Source organism: Marmota flaviventris, chromosome 10 (genome assembly GCF_047511675.1).
Source record: "Marmota flaviventris isolate mMarFla1 chromosome 10, mMarFla1.hap1, whole genome shotgun sequence".
Taxonomy (NCBI): Eukaryota; Metazoa; Chordata; class Mammalia; order Rodentia; family Sciuridae; genus Marmota; species Marmota flaviventris.
In genome coordinates this window covers 95,128,189-95,150,569 of record NC_092507.1, presented here as the reverse complement: position 1 = coordinate 95,150,569, position 22,381 = coordinate 95,128,189, and the positions used below count along the sequence as shown (strand labels likewise).

General features: G+C 38.0%; 2 pseudogenes; both read right to left on the bottom strand.

Moving 5' to 3' along the window:
• Positions 1 to 5,428: 5,428 nt before the first annotated feature.
• On the bottom strand, positions 5,429 to 17,590 carry LOC114082427 (FERM domain-containing protein 4B pseudogene; annotated as a pseudogene).
• Positions 17,591 to 20,408: 2,818 nt separating this feature from the next.
• Positions 20,409 to 21,037, bottom strand: LOC114082308 (COMM domain-containing protein 2 pseudogene; annotated as a pseudogene).
• Between the last annotated feature and the right edge of the window lie 1,344 nt (positions 21,038 to 22,381).

Genomic DNA, 22,381 nt, shown 5'->3' with positions numbered 1-22,381 from the left:
GAAATTATAAAGGAAAATAGTTCATTTACAGCTGTACTGGTTACAGAAAATGGTATTTGCATTTCAGTTGAGTATGCTGGGAGGATGAATTTGCATTGACAAGAAAGTGAGGTGGGAGGACAGCTTGAGCAAGACACTCATAGAATTGGTTCTAGATCATCCTGATTCCACAGAGTTCATATGGAGCAAAAGAAGATTATAAAAAGCCTTTGAATGCCATTATAGTTTGCTTTCCACTGCTCATAGGATAAAATTCAAGCTAGGATTCTTGAACTGAGTTGTAGTATGATTAAAATAATATTTGAGCTTCCTGGCAGGCTGATGCTTTTGAATTCAAGTGATAATAGATAAGATGAGGAGACAAATTAAGAGCCTATTAAAATAATGCAGGCAGGAGCTAATGAGACCCTGAACTCAGGTATCTCATATGAGTGACTGATAAATGAAAATGCTGTGATAGATCCCTTGATGCCAGGAGAAAAATAAGGAAGTCCAGACAATTCTTTGTTTTGTTTAAGGGGAATATTGTATATGGTGGTAGAAGATATGAAGACTTAAGTTGATAACATGATACATTTGGAGGTGACAGTGAGTCCGATAATCAGTTGAAGTCACATTTATTGTGATATATGTGTTTCTTAAATTCTATTCTATGGGAGCCATACAAACCTGCTTATTTCTCATTTAGGTCTTCCTTATACTGTTTTGGCCTTTTAGTGATTGTTAGTGAAAATTAATTTTAGAAGGATTCAGTTTCCTCCAGGGAATGTTTGCTCAGTGAAGAGGTTAAAAAGAAATAAGACTAAAAGGTATTTATTTGTAATGAATGATGTTGTTATTATGAGTTTGGTACTGGGAATTAAACCCAGGGGTGATTAACCACTGAGCATCATCCCCAGCCATTTTTATGTTTTATTTTGAGACAGGGTCTTTTTAAGTTGCTTAGAGCCTCGCTAAATGCTGAGTCTGACTTTGAACTTGGGATCCTCCTGCCATAACCCCCCATGCCCCCAGTCATTGGGATTACAGGGGAGAGCCACTGTATCCAACTATAATTGTTATTAAAATGGTCAGGGTAAACAGTTAGCTTTTACAGAACCACAATTATTATAACATTTGGAAAATACCTTGTACAATTATATTGGTCTATTCAGGTGAAGCCAAATTCTTGCATAATAAAATATTTTCAAATATCTCTTACACAAAGTATTATATTTTTTGAATCTTTTTGGAGTTCTTCTTTTGTAAACATTTAAATCACTTTTGAAGTTTTATTAAGGCTGTCAGGATAAATTTAGTTTTGTTCTGTTTAAATAAAGGAAGAAATTTTTTTTTCTACATATTTTAGGCCAATTTTTTCCTATTTCTGCACCTGTGTGAGTGGGTGGGTGCTAATAGGTAAAGTAATTTTTCAGATTTCACATTAGTTTGTGGCAAAAACTCATGTGAATTCAGGGAATGTCCAGGAAGCTATTGAGCACTTCTGTTTATTAGATCTTTACATTTTAAACAAGCTAAAAAGATTTCTCTCTTTGTTTGTCAAAGACTGTCTTTATGTTTTCAAGATTTTATTTAAGTTGTATAACAAATATTTGTTTATTATTTTAACTAAATTATTTATTCTAATTTGGTATACATGATGGCAGAATGCAGTTTATTTCATATGACACATATAGAGCACAATTTTTCAAGTCATTGATTGTACACAAAGTATTTCACACTGTTCATGTCTATGTACATGTACTTAGGGTAGTCATGTCTAACTTATCCCACCATCATTCCTACCCCCGTGCCCCCTCCCTGTTTTCAAGATTTTAATTCACTGCATTGCTTATTTCTTTTTATTAATTTTTCCATACTTCAAAAGTAATATAGACTAATGTGGAAAACTTAGAAAAGAAAAAGAAAAGAACAAAAATTGCTCATAAATGAACAATCCAGAAATAAACACTATTACTGATATTTTGGTGTATGACTTAGGAACCTCTATCAATCCCCACATACACATACATACATAGATGTATATGCACAACCCCTCCACAATCATCAGATTCTTTTAAAAGAGATCATAATGTACTTAATACATTTTTTATTTCTATATCATTAAATATTAAATGTTAAAGTGCTTTAAAATTAGCATACTACAGCGATCCATGCATACCAATGTTTATAGCAGTGCAGTGCACAATAGCAGAGTAATGGATCCAGTCTAGGTGCACATCAACAGATGAAAAGATAAAGAAAATGTAATATATATAATGGATTTCTACTCAGCCATAAAGAGGGATGAAATCATGGCATTTGTGAAGTAAACGGGACTCAGAAAATCAAGGGCAAATGTTTTCTCTCATATGCTGAAGCTAGAGCAAAATAAGGGGGAAAAGGCAGGGGCCCCATGCAAATAGAAGGGAGACCAAAGTAGTAGAAGAGGAGGATTTAAGGGGAAGGAGGAGGGACTGTAAAGGAGAAGATGCAGAATAAATTGACCAAATTTATGATCTGTACATATATGATTGTACCATGATGAATTCCACCTTCATGTGCACCTATAAAGCACCAATTTAAGAAAACAATAAATACATAGAAGGAAGATCTGTAGAGTTGAGGAAGGGAATAGAGACAGGGAAGAGGGAAGGGAAAGAGGAAGTATCTGGGACTGAAATGGAGCAAATCACATTCTAGTCATGTATGATTGTATCAGAATGAACTCCACTATTATGTAAAATTATAATGTGCTAATAAAAATGAAAATGTTTTAAATAGATGCATATCATTCTATTTTATTTATTTCCATGATTTATTGTACCAACCTTTTTGTAGCAGTCAGATTCTTGTTGTTTTGAGATGCTGGGTATTGGACCTCTACCTCTGGTCCACGTTACCAGCCCTTTTTTCCTTTGTAATTAATATTTTTTTATAAATAAAACACCATAAGCATTCATATAGCCCAATTTGGTGCATGATTATTTAGGATTAACACTTAGAAATTGAAATATTTAGTAATGCATGCATGCTTTTAAAACCTTGACATATACTTTTAGTTTACCCTTTTGCATTAAACTGAGTTTTGATGATGGAAAAAACACTAATAAGTATTAAATATCAAAAATAACCAATATTAGAAAATGCTGTTTGACCATATGGCAGATAATTGTTTACACCCTGGTTCCAGCAATCGCCCTTCTGGGTATAGAGCCAAAGGCTATTAAATTAGTATGCTGAAGTGAAGTCTGCATTCCCACGTTCATTGCAACATTATTCACAATAGCCAAGACACTGAAACATCCTGTCTGTAACAGATGAATGAATATTTAAAATGTGGTATATCCAATGGAATAAAATTCAATCTTTAAAAAGAAATAAATCCTGTCATTTGTGTCAAAGTGGATGAAACCAGAGGACATTATGCTAAATGATCTAAGCCAGGCATAGACAGTGCACATGTGTAACATGAAAAAGGCCAACTCGTGGAAGCAGAGAATAGAATGGTGGTCTCCAGAGCATAGGGGTGGAAGGTGGGAATTTCTAGTTTCTGTTAGAATGCATAAGTCCCAGAGATATATTGTATATCATAATTATTAGAGTTAATGTACATTTAGAAATTGCTAAGAGTAGATGATAAATGTTCTGACAACAAAAATCAAGTGAATTGATGAAATCATTAATTTAATTGAGCCATTTCACAATGTACACATAAAACCTCATTGTATACCATGTAATAACACATTATGAAATAAATATATAATTGAGTGCACAACTTTTGTGTGTCAACTATATTTTAATATAAATAAAGATATAAGAAGAACTCTTTATATCCTCACTGGAAATGGAATCATCAATTCACATTATTATAATAGCTATGATCTACTAGTAGCTAACCCTTATTTGAGCACTTTCCTAATATATATATATATATATATATATATATATATATATATATATATATATATATATTCAATTAAATTATATGTATATGATCATGTGTATGTATAAAAGTACAAATTGTTCATTCATTAAGCACCTGCTGAATACCTATTAGGCACCAGACATTGGGAAAGAAGTTAGGAATCTATAGTAATGACAACATCGATACCACAAAGGTAACAGCAGACTTTTCTCTGGAGCCTTCTATGAGGTAGGCATGGAACAGGAATCCTCCACCTGATTTAGTTCCCATTTTATAATTAAAGAACAAAAAAATTAGAGAAAATGTCTAATGCAAATGATCAGTTCTACTTGCAAAGCGGTTAATTAACTTATGGTCTGTTAGGATCAAAAATGTGTCCAGCTATGTCACACTGACCTCATAGAGAAGACAGATGTACTTTCCCTGAAGACCAAGGGTCACAAAGGACAGTAGATGTGCAGACATTGAGGAGACACTATGGTACATGCTGTCCTCCAGCAGGAACTTCATGGATTTCTAACAAAGAAGGGTCAGACCAATACTACGAGGTCCATGGATTTTCTTGTGCATATTTTCTCTGTCCCCAATGCTTCCTTTTTAAGTACCTTCCTCTGGGACTGTGAGGTTGACTCAGGTTGCTCTGGCCTGCAGGTCACAGGAGCAGAGGCCGCAGGACTCAGTGGGTGCATGTGGCTTGAGGCTGCCCTGGTGCGGGAGTAGGGCAGAAGAGCACACACCTGCTCAGCACACCTCCTAGCTGTGCTGCCACCAAGCCAGACCAGACTCCCTCACCGTGGGATACTAACAGAATGACCAGTGGTCAGAGGGGGCAGAGTCTGTTTGTTGGGGCAGAAGCACTCCAATGGAATCGGCCACTTATTTCTGCTGATCTCATCTTTTCATCTCTTCCAAGGCCTGATCAGTTTAGTTTCTTTAAGTTGTGTTTATGTTAGTCACAAGCAGTGGCTGTTGGTCACCAAAGAACCCAGTTAACAGAGGGTATCTACGTGCTGGGGCAACCGAGTGCTCCACAGGGGTCACTTACTTTAATCATCAGCAAAAGCAGATATGGTAGAAAGGAAATTATGGACCCTACATGAGAAAGCTGGGGCACAGAGATGTCAGGTCAACTTCTCCATGCCACACAGCTAGGCAGTGTTGGAGCTGTGACTCAAACTGGGGTCTGTCAGACCTCCGAGTTCACATCCATAGCCTTCATGCTGCCACCACCTCAGTGAAATGTGACGTGCACACAGTGCTGTGGGGCCAGGGAGATGGATGTAGTCAACCCAGCTTATGGGTCAAGAGGGACATTGCCACCCAGCTTAAATCCATGAGATGCAGCCACAGAAAGGGGACAAGTGAGCCAAGCACACTAGGTGACCAAGTTAGGAAGGACATCGCAGGCAGAGGGCCTGTCCGCGAGACCTGGTCTCTTGCTGGCCTTCGAGAATCCAGGAAGACGGATGGCCCAGCACTATTTGATTCATGGCTCATCCCCCTCGGAATGAGGTTCTGCATTCACCTGGCTTCTGAAGTCCCACCCTGACTCTTGGGGTTCCAGCAAGCAGTCCCACCTCTCGGTGACCTGTCCTGGTGCCTGCTTCTGCCTGAGCATAGGTGGATCCCAGGCTTGGTGCTGCGGCCAGCTGCTCTGCTCTCTGTGTTCGTCTTACTTTGGTCCAGCCCCAGAGAAAGGAGAGGTGTCTCCGATGTGTGGAACCTAATGGCAAGGGGCAAGGTGGCTGGGCCTGGCTTCTTGGGCAGGTCATTGTCCAGAACTCGGTGGTCCAACTGCAGCCAATTCTGCTGACCAGTGTCATCTATGAACAAAAAGTACTCTTTTGTTTCAGGTTGAAGTGTGAAGCCACCAGATCCAGCAGCTCTCTTGACAGCAGTTTGGGCTGAACCAGCAGCTCCAGCCTTCTGTCATCCAGGAGGTGCACCTGGCAGTGCCTGTCCTCTGTCATCTGGTACACATCCGCAGCACCTTGTGGCAAGCCAGCAGCCGCTCTGTAGACCATCTCCAGAGCATGGACACTGTCAGGTTCCACACGAAGGGGCTGCTGGTGAACAGTAGGTCCTCCACACCGCACATGAACACCGTGGCCATCCTCTTGGCTTGGGTGCGGGGTCCCCACCGCCATACCAATGCCACCTCTGCAGCTGTGTCAAGCCTGCCACCTAACTGGTCTAAAGCTCGCGCCTGGCCGGTTCCCAGCAGCATGCCCCGGGATTGGGCACCAGCCAGCCAAGGGTCGCAGTTGGCACCAGCGGCCTCAGTGTGCCCAGTCCACCCACAGGCTGCGCTAAGCTCCGCCAGCTCCTAATATATTTTTAATTCTTTATGTTACTCCTCAAAATAATCCTATGAGGAAGTACTATTATTTTCTCATTACCATTGTTATTATTACTCTGATTTTATACCTGAAGAAATAGAAACACAAAGAAATGTTGAAAGTTAGTCAGCTAGTAAGTGCAGAGCCAGGAGGCAGGCAGGCTCCAGGGTCCATTTTTAATCACTAGACTTTAATGGTTCTTACATTTTGGGTTGTATGCTTTCTCAGCTTTATGTTTTAGAAAACAAATATGTAAGTCTATGTAGTATGACTTTTCCTGAATGTTGTTATAGGAAATTGATTCCAATATGTGATACCACTAAATGCTGAGAGCCACAGCCGAGTCGGAATGGCCCCTGGCATTTTGCCAATAGTATTGGTTGAGAGGCAAGCCATTAAGATGATGCTGCATTGATTCAGTTGCATATTAGGCCTTTACTGTCTGCCTCGGCCTGCTACTTTGGAGTTCTTGTGGGGATTCCTGGAGAGTTCCCATTGGTTGGGGAAGTGCAGGAGGAGGGATTTCCGGAGGAGGGATTTCCAGTGTGTGGTTCCTGGAGAAGCCGCGTGGCATTCGGAAGAGTTCCTGGGGAGCGTGTGTGGAGTGTGCTGGTGGAGTTCAGAAATAAAGTTTGTTCCTCTTGAGTGGCTCGTGATTTGTGCCCAGCCAGACTGCGGCAACTAAATGGGTTAGTAGACCTGGACCATTTACATTTGCCTCAAGATAATCGTATACAAAAGATAAGAAACATAATACTCGTGCATATACTCTATTTTTTAAGCTGTGGCTTTCTAGTTCTAAGTTTGCAAAATTCAGTCTCATTACTAGGTATTCATGCCTTGTAAAACTTTTGCTAATACCATTTTATGCCACTAATTTAATATTCACCATTATATCAGTAAGCCATGCACATAAGGCTGGGGAATCTCAAATTCAAAATAAGTTTGGGCAACTTGGAGAGGACTCAAAATTTTAAAAAGGGCTGGAATGTGGCTCAGTGGTAACATACTTAGTTCCTCAGTACAAGAGAGTGGGGAAGAGATGAAGGTTTTTATATGCTGAGAATTGAATATATATATATATATATATATATATATATATATATATATATATATATATATACACACACACACACACACACACACACACATATGCTTTTTAGTATATAAAATAAAATATACACATATAGTCTAGCATATATATACTATATATGCTTATATATGCATGTATATTTTACATTCCTAATTTTACTCAATTCTTACAAAACCCCTTTAACAGAAGTAAAAAATCATTGCTACTCTTTTTGGATTAGGATATATGTCATAATACATTTTTAATTTTTTTAATGTTAAGGAAATTTATTATCAGAATATGGGTTTAGAAAAAGAAAAATATTCAGAAAAGACCATGCATCCTATTACATGAGAGATAATTGAAGTGCTATATAGTTGAGGAACTGCCTCATAGAAAATAAGTAGATCTGGAACTGGGGTTATAGCTCAGCAGTAGAGCCCTCATCTCGCACATGTAAGGCCCGGGGTTCGATCCTAAGCACCACGTATAAAGAAATAAAATAAAATAAAGTTAAAAAAAAGAAAAAGAAAAGGAGTAGATCTGACTTTACTGTCACAAGAGCACAAAATGAGGACCAATAGGAGGGAGCTCCAGGGGAGTAGATTTGTAATCAACCTAAAGGAGCACTTCCCAATGCTTTGTACTGATTCAACATCGAATGGGTTTCTTTGAGAGGATGGTGGAGTCCTAAGCGCTGACTGAATGACTGTTTTGGGAAATGTTGAAGAGAGAATCTTTGGAAGTTTTTTTTTTTTTTTTTTTAATACTTTTTTAGTTGTAAATGGACACAATATCTTTTTATTATTTATTTTTGTGTGGTACCAAGGATCGAACCCAGTGCCTCATAAATTTGAGGCAAGTGCTCTATCATTGAGCTACTGCCCCATTCTAGAATCTTTACAAGTTTGCTAAGTATTCTGTTCCCCTCTCTCTGCAGTAGATTAAATACCTGTGCAACTCAGAAGTGATCATGCAACTTTCTCTGACTAATGAGATGTGAGCAAAAGTGATATCTGCCATTTCTGGGCAGAAGGTTTAAGAGAAATGATGCAATTTGCTGTGTCACTTTTTCTTTACCACAAACAGCTATCCATGTGTGGCCAACCTGGTCACCAAGTGAATATGGTATGGGGCAGAACCTCAGATGATCTCCACTAGACATTAGATAAACAGAAACAAACCCTCGGATGTTTTTTGAACCATCAGAATTTGGGGGTTGAATATTAACTGAAGCATAATGGACCCTATCCTGACTGATACAGATTCTTCTTGATTTAGGGGACCTCTAAAACCACTTCTATACCTGAAGTTTTCAGGATATGATATCATCTGAAGTATTTTTACTTGTTTTCTTCCTGTATTTCCTTATAAATGTGTTGTAATTGTCAAAGGTTACAGAGTCAAGAAAAAAATATCATGAATTGTTGGGTTGTAACTCAGTAGTAGAATGCTTGTCTTGTAAGCATGAAGTCCTGGGTTTTATCCCCAGTACACTCTCCCACATACACAGGAATCATGAATTGTCAAAGTTACCCTTGAAAATAATGAAAAACACCCACAAAACAAAAACAATAAATGCATATAGTATATGCATATCTCTGTTAGTATTATACATTCATTTACAATGAAGTTGTTGGACTATGTTTTTAAGGATCATGTTGCACAACAATACATATCTTTAAATTCTAGAATTATACCTGTGTAGCTAGATGTGCATGTTTTAATAGTTACCAGGAAACTAAGGACAAAGTAACTGAAGAAATTAAAATTGGTGTCTCCCATTTCATGCTGACTGGGGGCTTGTGCTCTCTGAGTGGAATGGTGAGGGAGACCTGTGCTCTTTTTTCCCACTATGACTCTAAGCATTATGTTCCCTATGTTACATGTGCCATGCCATGGTACAATTGTACAATACTTCTTTTCTTCCTTATAGTTTGAGTATTAAGGGCTGGGGTTGTGGCTCAGTGATAGAGCTCTTGCCTAGCACATGTGAGGCCCTGGATTCAATCCTCAGCACCACATAAAATAAAATAAAGATACTGTGTCCATCTACAACTAAAAAATAAATATTTCAAAAAATAGTTTGAGTATTAAAAAGCAAGCTTAGGTCCTGAAGCAAAATTTGAGGTGACCGAAGATTAGAGGAGACCAACAAATTTGGACAATGTGTTCTTGTGTCATAACACATTTATTTTAAAAAAGTAACAAGTAGCTTAAACAAAATAGAAGTTTATTTCTCTCATATAAAGTCCAAACTGGCATGGTAGTTCTGCCTTGTCAAGTCGTCAGGGGCCTGGTCTCTTTTTAACTTGTTTTCAGGGTATTGTGCTCATCCACAGGGATTAAGTTGGCTCACCCTACATCCAAATTCTAGCCCTAACCTTTGGGAATGAGGAAAGGGGATGAGGAGGTCTCTTCTGCTCATGGTCCATTGACCAGAACATAAGCAGAATGTCACATTCAATTGTCTGGAAGGATAAAAAATGTAATCATTGCTGGGTTCTATATACTTAGAAAAAAATCTAATTATAATAAATGGAGGGGACAGCAGATATCAGGAGACAATTAGCTTCTGTACACCTCTTTTTTTAGAGGTGAGAAAGATGATCCTCAAAAAATGATTTGTTCAAGGCTGCACATAACTAAGATATTTGAAAAACTGGTGATAAAGAGGACATAGAGTTATTCTGGGTACATCAGAAGTCAGAACCAGGACTGGTAGGGAGGAATTTTCTATACAGTTAATATTAGAACAAATAATTTTCAACATTTAGAAGAGTACAATAATGAATAGGCTACCTTAGTTGTACTACCAATTGAATGGCCTTGGCCATTTGTCAGGGATGTCATTCTTACTTTGGCACCATGCCTCTAATCCCAGCACCTTGGCTGATGCAGGAGGTTTGCAAGTTTGAGGCCAGCCTCAGCAACTCAGACTGTCAGCAACTTAGCAAGACCCTATCTTAAAAGAGAGAAAGAGAGAGAGAGAGAGAGAGAGAGAACATTCTTCATTAGGAAGATGGGTCACTTAGGTGATTCTTAAGGTCTTTTCTAATTCCAAGAGTCTGTGATTGAACTTTCAGTTTTGTCTCCTAATACCAGTGTTCCTAAACCTTTTATTTTATCCAGGACCAGTCAGCTTATATTAGCCAAATATGTATGTGTTTGTTTCCTTGGTAACCTATCATTTCCCTACCTCTCCTTCAAGCTTCTTTTAATTGATTCACATTCCAACCTTTCTTCAAGATCTAGATAAAATTTAATGTCTCATCAGTTTGATTGCCATACCTGTCCAAACCTACAGCCTACCCACTTGTTTCTCTCCAACCCTTGGTGTACATACTAAATATGTTGTTAATATGTTGGTTATTTGTTTAATGAATGAAGAACAGTCCTCACCATCCTACTTTGACTTCTCACTCAGTTGTTATAATTCTTGTTCCTACCAGTCCCTTCACACCAAATTTGTTCTTCAAATTACCTTTATGGATAATTACCATGCCATGTAAAAATTGCAGTAATACAAATAAGAAGAAGGAGGAGGAGGAGGAGGAGGAGGAGGAGAAAGAGGATAAAAGTAGGAAGTATTTAAGTGCTTTTTTCCCTTTTTTTCATTGAGGGGAATTAGGAGACATGGAAGAGATTTCTTTAGCAAAGTTTTTGTTTGTTTGTTTGTTTGTTTGTTTTTTAAGTCTAATTGGAGGAGGAAATAGAGTGGCAGAAGGAACAGCATACACAGAAGCCTGAGCAACATGGTGTGTTGAGGGCACCATGAGGATACTAGTATTTTATGCTGCCACAGAAAAATAGTGAGAGGAAGTGGTTATTTCAAGGAGTCTAGACTTGAGTGCATTCTGTATTTAGGGAGCCAAAAACAGTGACTTAAACAAAGTGGTAGGTTGGCTTTAGGCTGAAATTGAGAGGAATTCTCATTTGATAGACCACCTTAGCTTTCTCAGCAATCAAGAAAGGTAGACTAAAGTATGATAAAATATCAGAAAAGCTTCTGCATGTGATGGAATAGGAAGTAGAACAAAGGGAAGTCCAAAAGGCCCCACTGAAATTTTAAAATATGAATTTTAGTAACAGTAGCATGCTCATTTATACAGTTTCCTCCAGCAATGCTCATAGGTTAGGTGTAGGAGAAAATGGATGGTAGGATTGATTCAGGTTTAGAAGTTGATAGCTAGATGGAAAGGTCAAAAGGCAAGGGATTAAGAGTGTTGAAAGAAATTTAAGGAATCAATTATGGGATCCAGATTGCATAAGGAAGGAAACCAGGCCAGGAAGATAAATCTGGAAAGTATAAAATGTTTGGAAGATGAAGGCCTCAGTAATGTCAAAGAAGGTGTGTATTTAAGCAGTAATGCTGTGAAGCTGGATTAAGCTGGAGGAGGGATAGGGATTCAAAAGTGGGTTATTAAAGCCTGAAATTCCTTCAGTAAAGCAGTGTAGAGTGGGCAAGGTCAGGGGCGTGGGTGTTGCTGAAATGGCATGAAGGCTTGGGTAGGGCAAAGAAGGCTGAGCCTAGGGTGTTAGGTTATTTGTCTAGTGTTAAGGTAGCTAGTATGATTGCAGATGTTGGGGTGAAGAGAGAGATTGCAAAACAGATATTTTTTCAAAAGGCAAGGGATTAAGAGTGTGGAAAGAAATTTAAGTAACTATTATCAGATCCAAATTGCATAAGGATGGAAACCAGGCCAGGAATTTTTTTTTTTTTTTTTAAATCCAAAGTGAAGAGTGAGAAAAGACAGAGCACATTGGGGACTGAAAAAGAAGACGTGACCAGGACTTCCATTTTTATCTTCTCCTGTGGATTGTGGGGATGAAATGCATAGGTAGAACAGAGGCCTGAGGATGTCCAATATGGACATGAAATAGTTTATATCAAAGGCCCCGGAGATACAAGGTGCCTCTCTCACCCCTCTACCTATGGACTTAATCCTCATCACCATCTGCCTATTAGCTCTCATTTCAGAAAAATAGTACTCCTACTATTCCCTGCCATCCCTATATCTTTGACCCAATCCACATCTTATTTCCTTCTCCTTGTTTTGCTATGCAATTCTGATACAAATTTCATGAAAAAATAATCTATATTTCCTATCTCTTAAGCATTCTTTTTCTCCCTTTTAACCCTTACTCAGTCTTGCTGTACCATTTAACTCAAAAATTGTTTATGCTAATATCATCAGTCATCTCCAGTTGACATAACTAATCAATATTTTCTCATTTGTACCTTTGTGCTCTACTCAGAACTCTATCTTGAAACTATTTCTTGAAACTTGAGTATTTTGGTTTCATGAACCATATTCTCTACTTTTACCATCCACTTCTTTATTTCCTTTACTAAATTCTCTGAAGGTGTTACTTCTCCTCATTTTAAAAAAAATCAATTTTATTTTAAAAACAAGTACATAGTTTCTATATACCTTCTGTGCTCCCACTCAAAGAGCCTTCCCCACCATGGTCATCCTGCGTTTGTTACAGTGGTATACTTGTTACATTGAGCAATCCACACAGACACATCATTGTCCCCTAAAATGTATCATTTACATTAAGGACCAATCTTGGTGTCAGGTATTGTATGAGTCTTGACAAATGTATAATGACATGTATCCACCATTCTAGTATAATACTAAATAATTTCGCTGCCCTAAAATTCCTCTGTAGGTTTCCTATTTTACCTGTCTCCCCAACCACTAATCTTTTTACTTTCTCCATAATTTTTCTTTTTTTCAGAATATTATTTAGTTAGAATCAAACAGTATGGAGCCCTTTCAGACTGGTCTTTCACTTAGTAATGTGCATCTAAGCTTCCTCCATGTCTTTTCATGGCTTTCTAACTTTTTGTTTTTTTAGTGCTTAATAATATTCTGTTATCTAGAATTCAATTCATTTGTTTTCATCAGAACAACTTGATTGCTTCCAAGTTTGGGCAGTTATGAATAAAGATGCTATAAAAATGTATAGTTAGGGTTTTATGTGGATATGTTTTCAATTCACTGGATTAAATACCAGAGAACATGACTGCTGGACCACATGGGAAAGTATTGTCCACCCTTTTTATAGGTGAATGGTCCACAGGAGGCCAGTCATTAGTATTCTGCTTTGCAAACATGTAACTTAAGGTCAAAAAAGTTAAATGACTTACCCAAGGATTACACAGAAATAAGTGACAGAGCAGGTCTAAACATTGGGATTTCTCCCTACTGGTCCAAGACTTTGTGGCTTCCTCATTACATGACAGAGAAAAAGTTTAGATTTCTTAACCAGGGGTCTAAGTCTAAAATTATCACACAGCTCAAAAAAGACTGCAGTAACATCATACCTAGAACTGGGTGGAGAAAATGTACAAGCTATAAATGTATAATATTTTAAGGCCTTCAAGAGTGATCAGGATATTAAAGATTCTAAAACACCCAAGAGTTTTATTTATATGTAAAACATGTTAAGTTGATAGTGAAATAACAACTTATAGGATGGAAGAAAATATTTACAAATCACATATTCCATAAGGGTTTAATATCCAGAGTTGAGTTGGGTTGTGGCACAGTGGCAGGACACTTGCCTAGCATATGTGAGGTCCTGGGTTTGATTTTCAGTACCACATAGAAAAATAAATAAAATAAAGTTATTATGTCCAACTATAACTAAAAATATTTTTTAAAATACCCAAAGTAATGGGGTTGGGTTGTGGCTCAGTGGTAGAGCGCTTGCCTAGGACATGCAAGGCCCTGCACGACATAAAAATAAATAAGCAAAATAAAGGTATGTGTCCACTACAGCTAAAAATTAAATATTTTTTCAAATCCAAAGTAAATACAGAACTCCTTCAACTCAACAGCAATAAAACTTGACTAAAAAATGGGCAAAGGACTTCTCCAAAGAAGTTGCACAAATGACCAATAAGCACAAGATGCATAGCATCACTTCTCATTAGGGAAATGAAAATCAAAACTACAAGAAGGAACTACCTCACACCCATTAGGATTGGCTACTATTCAAAAATATTAATAATAACAAGTGTTGACAAGGGAATGGAAAAATAGGAACCTTCTTGTGTTGTTGGTGGTGTAATGTAAAATAGTACAGCCACTATGGAAAACAGTATGGAAGGTGCTGAAAAACCTTAATAAACAATTCCACTTTGGGGTATAAGTACCCAAAAGAATTGATAACAAAAACCAAACAGGTATTTGGACACCCATGCTCATAGCATTATTTGCAATAGCCAAAAGGTATAGGCATTTTAAGTGTCCATCAAAGGTTGAATGAATAAACAAAATTTGGCATACACATATAGAGTAGAATAGTATTCATCTTTAAAAAGGAAGGAAATTCTGATACAACATTTATGAAATTTAAGTATATGATGCTATGTGAACTAAGGATAAATACCATATAATTCTACTTAACATTACTTAATCTGACCCAGAGTAATAAGATTCATAGAGACAGAAAGTTACATTGGTGGTTATCAGGGAATGAGTAGTGGAATGGAGAGATGCTTAATGGAAATGGAGTTTTGGTTTGTAAGTTAAAGAGTTCTGAAGATTGGGCACACAACTTCATGACAGTAATTAACCCACTGAACTGAACTGTACACTTAAAAATGGTTGTGGTTGTGAGCATTATGTGTATTCTACCATTATTTAAAAAAAATGAGTAAATATTTTGACCAAGCCCCATATTTTTATAAGGCTAAGCTAATTATTTATGTGTTATTATATTCAAGTAAAGTACACAAGTGTTAAAAAAGAATTTTTTTCAATACTAAATTGTTGATGAGTCCAGTCAGTCACTCTACTAACTAATATGATTTAGTAAACTGTAGACATATAGGTTTAGGCTTATACAGTGATTAACTTTTATTTGACACTTTTGGAAAGTTCCTCCATCATAGTATAATGTTTAACTCTGAGACATTGCCAAGTTGTTTTTCAAGAGGCTGCACAAGAAAATGACTTCTTGACAGAAACATGAGTGCAAGCAAATGTGCTTCAGGTTGACTGGGTTCTGGGGGCGCAGGGTTCTACAAAATTTAGATTTCAATCCAAGGTCATGGTAAAACATGTGAAGTTCAATGCCAGGACTGTGATGGTATAGGAGAGGGACATGGAAGGTGCCTACAGGACCCTCAGCAGAATCCTCACCATGGATGGGCACTGAGGACATGAAGCTATACAGTGGTGCTGTGATGTGCCTGGCCTCCTTTGATGGCAGGGAAACTGTAAAAGTGCTGGTGGATCCGCAAAGTGGAAATGGCTCCAAAAATCAATTTCTTTTTTATCACTCCCCAGTATGGGGACTGGTACCCAGGAACATTCTACCTCTGAGCTGTATCCCCAGCCCTTTTTAAAAACTTTATTTTGAGACAGGGTCTTGCTAAGCTGTCTAGGTTGCCCTCAAACTTGCAATCCTCATGCCTCGGCTTCCTGAGTAGTTGGGATTATAGGAAGGTTAATTTCTGTGTGTTTTTTTTTTTTTTGTTGTTGTTGTTGTTGTTTGTTTTTGTTGTTGTTGTTTGTTTGTTTTATTAGTTATTCAAAACATTACAAAGCTCTTGACATATCATATTTCATACATTTGATTCAAGTGGGTAATGAACTCCCATTTTTACCCCATATACAGATTGCAGAATCACATCCGTTACACATCCACATTTTTACATAATGCCATACTAGTGTCTGTTGTATTCTGCTGCCTTTCCTATCCTCTACTATCCCCACCTCCCTTCCCCTCCCCTCCCATCTTCTTTCTCTACCCCATCTACTGTAATTCATTTCTCTCGTTTTTTTTTCCCTTTCCCCTCACTTCCTCTCATATGTAATTTTGTATAACAATGAGCGTCTCTTCCATTTCCATGCAATTTCCCTTCTCTCTCCCTTTCCCTCCTACCTCTCATCTCTGTTTAATGGTAACCTTCTTTTCATGCTCTTCCTCCCTGCTCTGTTCTGAGTTGCCCTCCTTATATCAAAGAAGACATTTGGCATTTGTTTTTTAGGGATTGGCTAGCTTCAATTAGCATAATCTGCTCTAATGGCATCTATTTCCTTGAAAATGCCATGATTTTGTCATTTTTTAGTGCTGAGTAATATTCCATTGTGTGTAAATGCCACATTTTTTTTATCCATTCATCTATTGAAGGGCATCTAGGTTGGTTCCAGTCTAGCTATTGTGAATTGTGCTGCTATGAACATCGATGTAGCAGTATCCCTGTAGTATGCTCTTTTAAGATCTTCAGGGAATAGTCCAAGAAGGGCAATAGCTGGGTCAAATGGTGGTTCCATTCCCAGCTTCCCAAGGAATCTCCATACTGCTGTCCAATTGGCGGCACCAATTTGCAGTCCCTTCAGCAATGTACAAGTGTACTCTTTTCCCCACATCCTCGCCAGCACTTGTTGTTGTTTGACTTCATAATGGCTGCCATTCTTACTGGAGTGAGATGGTATCTTAGGGTGGTTTTAATTTGCATTTCTCTGACTGCTAGAGATGGTGAGCATTTTTTCATGTACTTGTTGATTGATTGTATGTCCTCCTCTGAGAAGTGTCTGTTCAGGTCCTTGGCCCATTTGTTGACTGGGTTATTTGTTTTGCTATTGTTTAATTTTTTGAGTTCTTTGTATACTCTGGATATTAGGGCTCTATCTGAAGTGAGAGGAGTAAAGATTTGTTCCCAGGTTCCCTATTTACCTCTCTTATTGTTTCTCTTGTTGAGAAAAAAAAAAAAAAAACTTTTTAGTTTGAGTAAGTCCCATTTGTTGATTCTTGTTTTAACTCTTGTGCTATAGGTGTCCTATTAAGAAATTTGGAGCCCGACCCCACAATATGTAGATCAGAGCCAACTGTAATCCCAGAGGCTCAGTAGGTTGAGGCAGGAGGATCCTGAGTTCAAAGCCAGCCTCACCAAAAGTGAGATGCTAAGCAGCTCAGTGAGACCCTGTCTCTAAATAAAATACAAAAAAGGGCTGGGATGTGGCTCAGTGGTTGAGTGACCCTGAGTTCAATCCATGGTACCCTTACTCCAAAAAAATTTTTAATAAAAGCAATGGGTGATGTGTGCATTTCCTCCCAGAGGGCTGTTCAGAAACCTTTGCTTCTCATTCTCTGGTTCCTTGTGCCATCTCTGTTGGTGGCACAACTTTTCTAGAGAACAGGATTGATGGTTACTATGAAACCCACAGACTTCTCATGAGTTGTTCCACAGGGCCAGTTGCACTCACCTGTCTTCAGGTTTCCAAAATGCTGGTGTAGTCCCATGAACATCTTCTTGGTTTTTGCCGCAGCCCGGCTGGCTGGGCAAAATAACCGGGGGGTGACGAATAACTTGTGTACTTGATACAGCAGGAGTGGAAGCTGTTTATTGCAGGACAGGAGCGGTATTTATACATTCCACACAGCTTATCTAATTAGCATAAACTAGATACATCAGTCAACCAATAAGGAATCTCCCCACTTAATGGCTCGCTTTTGTTACTTCTCAAACCACTCCCTCTGGCATTTTGCCAGGCACGATCCAGACTTGTTTACGAACTCTAACATTCCCCTGGCAAAATGCCAGGTGTTATTTTGACTTGTTTACAGACTCTAACAGTTTTATTTTATCTGTTTTTAAACAAAAGTGAGCCTTCAGATATGTCCTTTCCTAAACTCATTGTAAGGCCAATAAATGTGGATGTCTGGGAGTGAGATCCAGGCACTAAGAACTTCCCAGGTGACTCCAGGGACATCCAAGATTCCACAGTTCTGTTCTCTGGTCAGATGACTGAAAAATGAGCACAGGTGTGGGAAAGTGCCTCTCCTCAGCATGTGGCCTTTGTTTTCCACTTCCACTCCCATCCACTGCCACCAGAAATCCATGCACATCATTGAAACATTGATTACTAATTTTCTCATGTTTCAAAAGATATCAGATGCCAAAGATTCAATTGCCCATAACTCACATTGATAACACACTTACATTGTCCATACTGGCCTGCTTTTATTAAGTTTTTAGTTACTTCTCATAAACTTACCTTGAAAATTGAAGTGTAACAACTTTCATGGAAGTATACGCTTTCCCCTACCTGCTTTCACCTTTAGGAGTCCTTACTCTCTCACTTTCTTTGAAGTTTTATTGCAGCTGTTAGTATTCCTAACATTATATGTGTATGTGTATGTGTTTGTGTGTGTGTACAAATGCATATAAATGTATAATATTTTAGTGATCCTTTAATTTAACAAAAATATTCTGTTGAATGTATCTACATTCTGTGTAGTCTGGGAAGAGACAAGGAGAGAGAATGGGAGAGAGATTAGTTTTGATGTTTTGTTTCATATTATGGGAGCAGACAATCTGAAATCCATGGCACTTGTCAGCAGGCTGGAAATTTAGGAAAAAGTAGATGCTGCAATCTCAAGTCAATTCCATAAGTGAGCAGGTTGGAAACTCAGATGAGTCTTCTATGTTGCAGCCTTGAGAAGAATCCTTTCTGCTTTAGGAACCTCAGTTCTTGCTCTTAAGGCTGTCAACTGATTAGATGAGGTCCACCTACACTATAAAGTGTGGCCTATGTTACTTAAAGTCAATGTTAATCACAGCTAAGAAGTATTTTTCCACATCTAGACTGATGCTTAACCAAACAACTGGGGACCATAACCTTGCCAGCTGGACACATAAAAATAGCCATCAAAGAGTGGTGGTCCTTAAACTCACCCACTGTGCTCACTGGTTTTGACTGGAGTCAGCCTGTGGATGTACCTGGTTGCCTTGCTCACTCTCCTGCTTATGCACTTTTGAGAGGTCTTCAGGTTTTTACTGCTCTGAACCTCATTGCTATGAGCTTTAGGCACAGGCCTCCTTTGTGTGGGACTGTCCCTAGTATATGTGCTGGTAATGTGGCTGCTGGTCACAGGGCATATGAGAGGTCAGCCCAGGGATCACACCCAGCTCTCTTCCTAGAAGCAGCATCAGTTGCCACAAGTGTCAATCACATGTGAGCTGCCCTTGGTCTAGTCTCCTTGGAGGTGTCCAGGCACTTTTTAGCAGTCTCTTAGCTGTTGGCAATAAAACCTTCAGAAGCTATTTCATTATGAGGTCTATATTTGTTGTCATTGATAATGTTACATTCCTTTTCTGTGTTTGATAGTCATTTGTATTCCTTTGTAAAATTTCTGGTCATATATTTTGGTCATTTTTAACTAGATTAATTATATTTTTCTTACCAGTTTGTAGGTTATCTTTACATATTTTTAATTTTCAAGTGTGTTAGTTATATTGAAACTCTATCAGTTATATTGAAAATATATTCTTAAATTTCTAAACATTTTTAGTTTAAGACATCTTTTTTCCCCCAGATAATCAAGCATTGATTAAATTTTTCTTGTATCCATTATTTATAAATGTAAATGACAGTGTGTCTCTTAGTTGCTTTGGGTATATGGGAAAAATTAATGTTGTGAAAATGTTATTAACAATCACACAAAATTGAGTACTACTTAAGTCAATGAACCATAAGTCAAACTTCAGCAATATGGTAAAAACTACTTATCTTTACATTCAAAGAAAAATGCATGAACTTCCTATAACAATATGGGCATATAATTTAAAAAAACTCATGCTCACTTTACATTATTCTGTAGCTAGTAACATCATGAGATGCTTTTAAAAGTCAGAAATATTGTACTATTTAGAAATACTCTGAATAGGAAAGGAATTAGCTGTAAATTTTATTCTCAAAATAGATCAATAAAGAGGAAAATACTAGTTAAGCAGACAAAAATGTACCAAAAACAGGGTATTGCTCATATATACAGAAGATATGAACAGTGAAGATTCATTTCTAGTGGATTCAATCCTATTTACACATTTAAAATACAAAATTACATTTCAATCTGTCAAGAAGCTGACCACATTTCGCACCAGAAAAGGAACTTGACTTTAGCTTCTGATCATGACCTCAATATCCTGGAATAGGAAAAGGAATTTCATGGAATTTAGATGCATTTATCAACACCAATTAATAAAAATTAATTCTGAAAAGTAATTCCCGAATGTCATCCATTCACAAATGAGTCAAAGGCATTAGGACCTTAACACTTGGTACTACTTGATGTTGTGAACTACTCTCCTACAGTGGTTTGTTTTCATCTGCTCCAAGGATTGTTACAGTTGCTAAGCCAAATGAAGTAGGGTGTCTGAGTCTGTCTGCAGAACTTTGGTGTTGTGGTCTCCATTCTGATTTAGGTGTAGTTTTATAGTCACGGCTGGCTTAATCTGTTGCCTGAGACTTCTGCTGGCAAGGATGTGGTAACTGGGAAGGCTGGGTGCCAATTCACCCAGAATAGTCCTGATCTCTTTTCTGTTGTCCAAGTAAAGCGGAAGCAATAATTCGTTCAGTTCTTCAGAGAATCCCAGAACAAAAACAGAGTCTTGGAAATCCACTTCGGAAATCATGAGCTTGGAGCTCTGGGTGAGCAGATAGGTCAACCCTTCCACACCATGCTGGACAGTGTTGCTGCTCACATTGAGCTTCCTGACGGCACCCTTGTAGACCTTGGGAATGGTCTGTCGCCTCAGGAACTCCACCCCGATCCACCCAAACTCCACTACCACTTCGGCAGGAAGGTCAGGTGCTCCTTATACTCTTCCAAGAAGTCCAGCAGTATCTTCGCTGGGCACCATTTTTCACCCAGCAGCACCCTTGTCTTCCTGTTTAAGACATCTTTGGACATACAGATGTCTTTAATGTTTTTTTTTTAAATATTTTTTAGTTATAGTTGGACACAATACATTTATTTTATTTATTTATCTTTATGTGGTGCTGAAAATCAAACCCAGCACCTTGCACATGGTAGGCAAGCACTCCACAGCTGAGCTCCAGCCCCAGCCCCAGATGTTTTTAATATTATGTGCTCAAATTACTAATCTTTTCTCATGTGATCATGTGTTTTCATGCATGCATTCTTAGGAAATATTTTGTAAGATCAAGTTTTAAAAGCTATCCACAATATTTTCCACTAATCATTTTAAAATTTCCTTTTAAAATATTAACATGGTTAATATATCTAGAGTTAACAATGCATATGGAATGATGTAGTAATGCAAGTGTGTATTGTATTTGTGGAATGTCAATTCTCCAGTCCCATTTGTTAAGTAATTCTCTCTTTTCCTACTTCTCTATGATGCCATCTCTATCATGAATCCAAGTTGTCCATTTGGACAGTTCTGTTTCTGGGATTCTTAAGAATGTGTTGATAAACTTGTGTTTTTATTCTATTGATATATGATTCTTGCTACATCGGTTGAGAATGTTTCCTTCCACTACAGAGTAAAAAGAAAAAATATGATAATAAGACATCCACTTGTATAGAAGGGTAATAATAGTAACCTGTGTGATACAGCTTTCCTTGGGAAGAATATATGTTGGACATATTTTTTTTAATGTGGGAGTATCAGAACACTGCTTATAGAACCCACTCAACACAAAGTAGCCATGAAGCAGAGACCTATAACCTACCAATGGACAGCTTTCTTTCTTTCATGACATCTATTCTGACCCTATGAAAAGTCTACCCAAGTAAAAACAAATGGTGCTGGGAAAACTGGAAATCCATATGCAACAAAATGAAACTGAATCCCCTCCTCTCGCCATGCACAAAAGTTAACTCAAAGTGGATCAAGGAGCTAGATATCAAATCAGAGACTCAGCGTCTGATAGAAGAAAAAGTTGGCTCCGATCTACATATTGTAGGGTCGGGCTCCAAATTCCTTAATAGGACACCCATAGCACAAAAGTTGATAACAAGAATCAACAAATGGGACTTACTTAAACTGAAAAGTTTTCTCTCAGCAAGAGAAACAATAAAAGAGGTAAATAGGGAGCCTACATCATGGGAACAAATTTTTACTCCTCACACTTCAGATAGAGCCCTAATATCCAGAGTATACAAAGAACTCAAAAAATTAAACAATAAGAAAACAAATAACCCAATCAACAAATGGGCCAAAGACCTGAACAGACAGGACATACAATATGTATGTCAGAGGAGGACATACAATCAATCAACAAGTACATG